Source organism: Marmota marmota, unplaced genomic scaffold (genome assembly GCF_001458135.2).
Source record: "Marmota marmota marmota unplaced genomic scaffold, marMar, whole genome shotgun sequence".
NCBI lineage: Eukaryota > Metazoa > Chordata > Mammalia > Rodentia > Sciuridae > Marmota > Marmota marmota.
Window position 1 is genome coordinate 14,842,989 of NW_025999990.1, and position 6,000 is coordinate 14,848,988.

General features: G+C 38.9%; 1 pseudogene; it reads right to left on the minus strand.

The window, feature by feature from the left end:
• Window positions 1–5,218, minus strand: part of LOC107139316 — a 70,381-nt pseudogene extending 65,163 nt beyond the window's left edge.
• Window positions 5,219–6,000: the final 782 nt, after the last annotated feature.

Consider the following 6,000-nt stretch of genomic DNA (forward strand, 5'->3'; position numbering starts at 1 on the left):
TTGCCTAATGTCATTCAAAATGCTGAAACATTCTCTAAACTCAAACAGTTTTAAACACTAAGCACATATCTTTAGGCTTTCCAAATTGCTTTTTTTTTTAAAATCGTAAATACTATTTTTAATAAAATAGGTTGTACTTCAAATATTTTTTTCAGTGTTTTATTTCTTTTTTTAATATTTAATTAATTAATTAATTTATTTATTTTTAAATTTTTATTGTTGGTTGTTCAAAACATTACATAGTTCTTGACAAATCATATTTCACACTTTGATTCAAGCGGGTTATGAACTCCCATTTTTACCCCGTATACAGATTGCAGCATCACATCGGTTACACATCCACTGTTTTACATATTGCTATACTACTGTCTGTTGTATTCTGCTGCCTCTACTTATTTTACCTTTACTGATTGTGTATGTGCGTACACACACACCTTGTCTCAACTACATTGTAATGCAAAGTTCATGAGAAAACTGACCATGTATCTTAGGGAACAGTTAGAATCACAGGCTTGGAAACAGACAAACCTGTATTTGTGACAAGGCAAAAGTTAATAAATCTCTCTGAACTTCTGTTTACTTATTTGTAAAAAGGCAAACATTGTAGTAATTTCAAAGGTCTCCATATTATCAAATTCTCATTTGAATCATTGGTTGTTGAATGATCCAGGCTTACTCTGAATTATCACAAATTCTTAAAATGATTGTGTTCAAATAAGTAAAGCATTCTTTCTCAAATATTTCACACTCTCCTTAAGGGACATAAGAGAAAGTAAAAATTAATGAATTTTTAACTTAATGAATTTGTAAGTAGCTGAAAACTTTCCAGATATCTTTCTGATATTAATTTCTAGTCTAATTCCATTAGATCTGGGAACATTCTCTGAATTATTTCTATGCTTTAAAAGTTGCTATGTTTTATTTCATGGCCCTAGATATGTCCCATCATTGTGAATATTCCATGAAAAAAAGTATATTGAGAGAAATACATTTCCTGCTATTGTAGGGTATTCTATAAATGTCAATAAAATGATAGTGGTTGACAGTGTTGTTTGGGTCCTCTATATCCTTGCCAATTTTCTGTGTATTTATTCTATCAGGTACTGAGAAAGGAGTGTTGAAATATGCTATAATTATGAGTTTGTTTTTCTCTCCATTCAGTGCTATGGATTTTGGGCTCATGTATTTCAAAGCCCTTTGTTGGGTACATAAACAATATTATGTATTTCTGAAAAGGACCCCTGTATTACTATAATGCCCTTCTTCATCCCTGATATTTTATCTTTCTCTAACAGTAATATAACCAACCCAGGTTTGTTTTAATTGATTTTTACCTGGTATGTCTTTTTCCGTCCTTACACTTTTAACCTGCATATATTTACATATAAAGTAGCTTTCTCTGGATAATGATCCATACCTGTAATCCCAGTTACTTGGGAGGCTAAGGAAGGAGGATCCTAAGTTCAAGGCTCACACAAGTAATGTAGCAAGACTTCCTTAAGGAAAAAAAACAAAAAACAAACAAACAAACAAAAACCTGGTCTGGGAATGTGGGAATGTAGCTCAGTGATAAAGTATCCCTGGATTCAGTCTCCAAAAAATAAATAACTGTCTTGCCAAGAACTAGACTACTTACATTTAGTGTTGTTATGATACCATAAAAGATATCATTTTTACAGTTGTTTTCTACTTCTTGTATCTTTTTTTGTTTCTTTTCTATCCATTTTCTGTTTGTGACAGTGGAGACTGAGATTAGTAGTACTTGGGCCTGGAAATGGGAATGCCTTCTCTTTTGTGAGGCCTCAAGCAGAGGAATGAGTTAATCTTACTAGGAATTGAGCTGACTTGAGTCTGGTTGGTAGTCTGTTTACCTTGTGTATCCATCAGCTTCAAATTCCTGTATTGTTCCTTTGCACTCAGGCTTGGGACAGGTTTACTAGAGGGTTCTATTCTCAGGGACTGTGTCACCCTCAGTTTTCACCTTCCCTTTCTGCTTGTACCTCAGGGACCTCCTTATCTGGCTCCCCCCTCCCTTCCCTTTCAGACTATAGGCACTGGTTACTCAGCACTTGATGGTATAGTAAGGATGCTGTGTGTGTGTGTGTGTGGGGAGGGTCCTATTGTCCTAGTGTCAGACCAGCCCTGTGTCCTTTGTATCTGGGGTGGGATTTTCATGATCCTGTCCTTTTCACAGAAAGAGAAAACAGTAAAAGTCTCCACCCTGGGGAAAATTAGACATCTTCCCTTTCTATAGCCATGAGAGGTCCTCACCTGTGCACAGGAGCTGACCAGCTCTGTTGACCTTTCTTCAGCAGCTTGCAGCTCCTGTGCCATAATGGAAACAAAACCCACCCCAGGGGAGGTCTTGCACATTTTCTAGAGAGCACCACTCCCCAGCCCAGGCCTGCACTGCAGCGGAAGTGTTCCCTGTATTTACCAGGACCTTGAGCTTGCTTTTGATCACAGCACAGATCCTGCAAGTGGGTTTCAGTGTCCAGGGACTGCTCATCCACTAGCTCACCCTCACTCTGTAGCCCTGGGTCAAAGATTCTCTGTCTCACTTGTAGAGAAGCACTGTATTTTTCCTTTGCTCTGAGTCAATGCTGATGTCTCACATTTTCATGGGGGTACGTGTCTTTCCTTAGATTTCAAGTGTGATCTTCGTTTTCTGCTGGGATCAAGGAAAGTTATCATGCGGTAGATTTTCCAATTTTTTTTTTTGTTGTTGTTAGAGGATGATACCCTTTTAGTTTTTCTATATCCCAAGTGGAATGTAAGCTCAATTAAAAGAAAAATAAGATCATGCAGCCTTGAGGGAAGAATGCCACTTTATAAATTCTGTGAGATTAGGAGACGGCTTAGAACGTGAATTAAGAGTAAATTTTTTTTGTGAAAGGATGGGAGGAATGGTAAGGAACAATGCTATATGCTCTGAGTAATAAGAAACAAGCATCAGGAGATCTGAGGGGAAAGAGACAGGGATGGCCTTATGCTTTGAGTCTGGAATGTTCCCCCAAATCTCATGTGTGAGGTAATGCATCGGCATTCAGACGTGAAATGATTGGTTCATGAGAGCTCTCACCTCATATGTGAATTAATCCATTTGATGAATTAATAATTGAATGGACTACTGGGTGATGATTGTAAGCAGGTGGGGCATGGCTATAGGAAGCGTGTCACTGTGGCTGTGCCCTTGGGGACTATGTTTGTCGTTGGCCCCTTCCTATCTGTCTCTGCCTCCTGGCCACCATGAGCTGAAATGCTTTCCTTCACCATGCCCTTCTGCCATGATGTTTCTGCCTTGAAGCTAGCCAACCATGGACTGAGTTTTCTGAAACACTGAGCCAAAAATAAATCTTTGCTTCTCTAAATTATTCTTGTCAGGTATTTTGTTTGCAGCAATGGAAAGCTGGCGAATGCAGATATATTGTAAGATATCCCGGTGTCCTAAGGAGTCAGCCGTGATGAGTAAAATGTGAAAAGATCAGAAATATTTAAAAATAGTACTTCTATATGTTTAGGTTCATTGGTACCCATGAGGGAAAATATTACCTTTCACATTTTGGGAGACTAAAAGTAGGGGATTTAAGAGACTCTCAGGAGGTGAATAGCCTTTGCTATTTTTGTACAACTCAGACATAATACTAAGCATGTGTTGGCATGAAGCAGAAAATGAAATCAAACAAAGCAAAACCACCAACGATTTCAAGAAAGAATCAAATAGTACCTCTGACTGGTGACAGTGTGCATCAATGATAAAACTGCCTTTTATTAGAAGGCCTTATAGTTAATACTGTTATTATATCAAACTCACTGATAGATGTAAAACTGCTTGGCTAAATAAGAGTGGCATATGCTGGTAGAATATTAGGGTTACAATATTATTTAGAAATTAACGTAACCTGCTATAGTCTCAAAATGAGCTAAAAAATTGTTCACCTCTAACCAGATACTAAAAACACTGTCATCAGGAAAATCCTGATAATGTAATACTGGTTCTGTTTTTGGTAGTAGCTCATGACTGACTCAATATCCCCCTTCCTCTATTAAACTTTTCCTGATTTCTTTGACCCCCTGTGATAATCTTCAATTTCTCTGACTACTACTTGTGCTCACACCCTTTCAGAGTGGACTCGATCATTTACCATGTGATGGGATTAGATTTTGAAAGCTGTTCTTCTCTCTGCTTCTTATTGGATATATTCTCTTGGCTCAGATAGACATTTGTCACCCCTTGCCTTAGAGAAATTCCATCTCAGCAGAAACTGAGAAGTGTCCAATTCTTTTTACTGGAGTTTTATAAGTTTATTCCAGAAAATGTTAGGAGTCACACCTGATACAGCTCATTCATCCTGTGAGAGAGCTTAGCCTAATGCTGGAAGTCACCTAGTTTCACTGGCTGTCAGGGGGATGTTGTCATTCTCACTGGTGACCAGTGAAGCCAACATCCAGGAGCCAGTGACCATGCAGCAGGACATATACCCTTGTTGGCCTTGGGATTACTCAGGCTGTATGACAAACCTCTTTATACAGAATGACTCTTTAGGTGAGCCAGAGTCCTTGAAACGCCAGGAAAACAGAAATGACTTTGAACACCAAAGGTGGTAATAGGCGCATGAGAACTCAGATCCATTGAGTTCCTCGCCTTCTACTTCCTGACACACATATCTGGGCAAATTGAAACCCAGAGAGAATGAGTTGTAGATCCAATCACTCACCACTGCCCAGCCACACCAGGAGAGAAGTAGAACTGTTAAGTGTAGCTTTGTTTCATGTTTGCTAATCATTCATCATTCATTTTCTTGAGGTTAGCAACTTAGATTTTTGTTTTACCCAATGAGCACATTGCCTAATGAGTGGCACTCAAATACATGACCATCGTGTGGCAGACTGGTCCCAGAGACCTTGTGGGGACACTGGAAAGTGTACAATGTTTCATTGAAGATTCAATTTTCACAAAACAGATGTGTTTCCATGATATGCTGTTGTATATGAACTCTGAAATTTAGAAGCTTCAAACAAAACAAAACCTATTTGCTTACGAATTTGGGGGTTGGAAATTTGGGCTGGGATCAGGTGGGTGTTTTGCCTGGTGGTCTAGCCTATGTTCACTCATGGGGCTGCTATCATCTTGTGCTGAGCTGGACAGTCCCAGAAGGCCTTGTGTTTGTGTTTGGTGGTTGTAACCTGGACTGACCCCTCCCCCTGGCCCCACCATGGTGTCTTATTTGCCAAAAAACAAGTCATGACTTTTTAGATCTTGGTTTCAGGGCAGCAAAAGGGCAGGAGTGGAAGTTGCATGAACGGCCAGGATTTATGTGATTTAGGCTCAGGAATCCCACTTTTACCACCTTCTACTTGATAAAACAAATATAAGACCAGAATAGATTCAAAAGTAGGAAAAAAAAATCTCCCCAAAACAGAACAACAACCAAAACTCTGTGATGTGACCTTGCCACTCTTTGTCATCAAAAAGCAAAGACCCCTGCCCAGAGACATGCAGAAATCATTGTGAGCATCTTTGCAAACAAGCTATGTTTCTAAAAGCTCTTAGCACAGAGCTCATACTTACCTTAGTAGGCAGTAAACAAGTAACAGTGATGATGGCATTACTATGAGTAGTTTTGTGAGTGAGGACTCTATCTCTGACTTTTTTTTTTCTTTTAAATCAAAATTGCTCTCTATAGGGCACAGGAAGGCTCGTTTGGCCTTTCATCATGCTACTAGTAGTTGCCCTGCTATCGAATATATAAATTTAATTCCCAGAAGGTGCCCGATCAGACAGAATACGCAGTATGGCCTAAGCTCCTCAGCTGATTGCCAGAGACATCAAGGGACAAGGGATGCTGATAAGTTGTGACCTCATTCTTTCACAATCCTAATGGCTTCAATTTCAAGGTTAAATACATTGGTATACTAAATATGAGATTAATGAATTCAAGAATATTTTATTGGAATCTCCCTTTAAGAATATTGAGGATAAGTCAGTGTTAGGTTGAT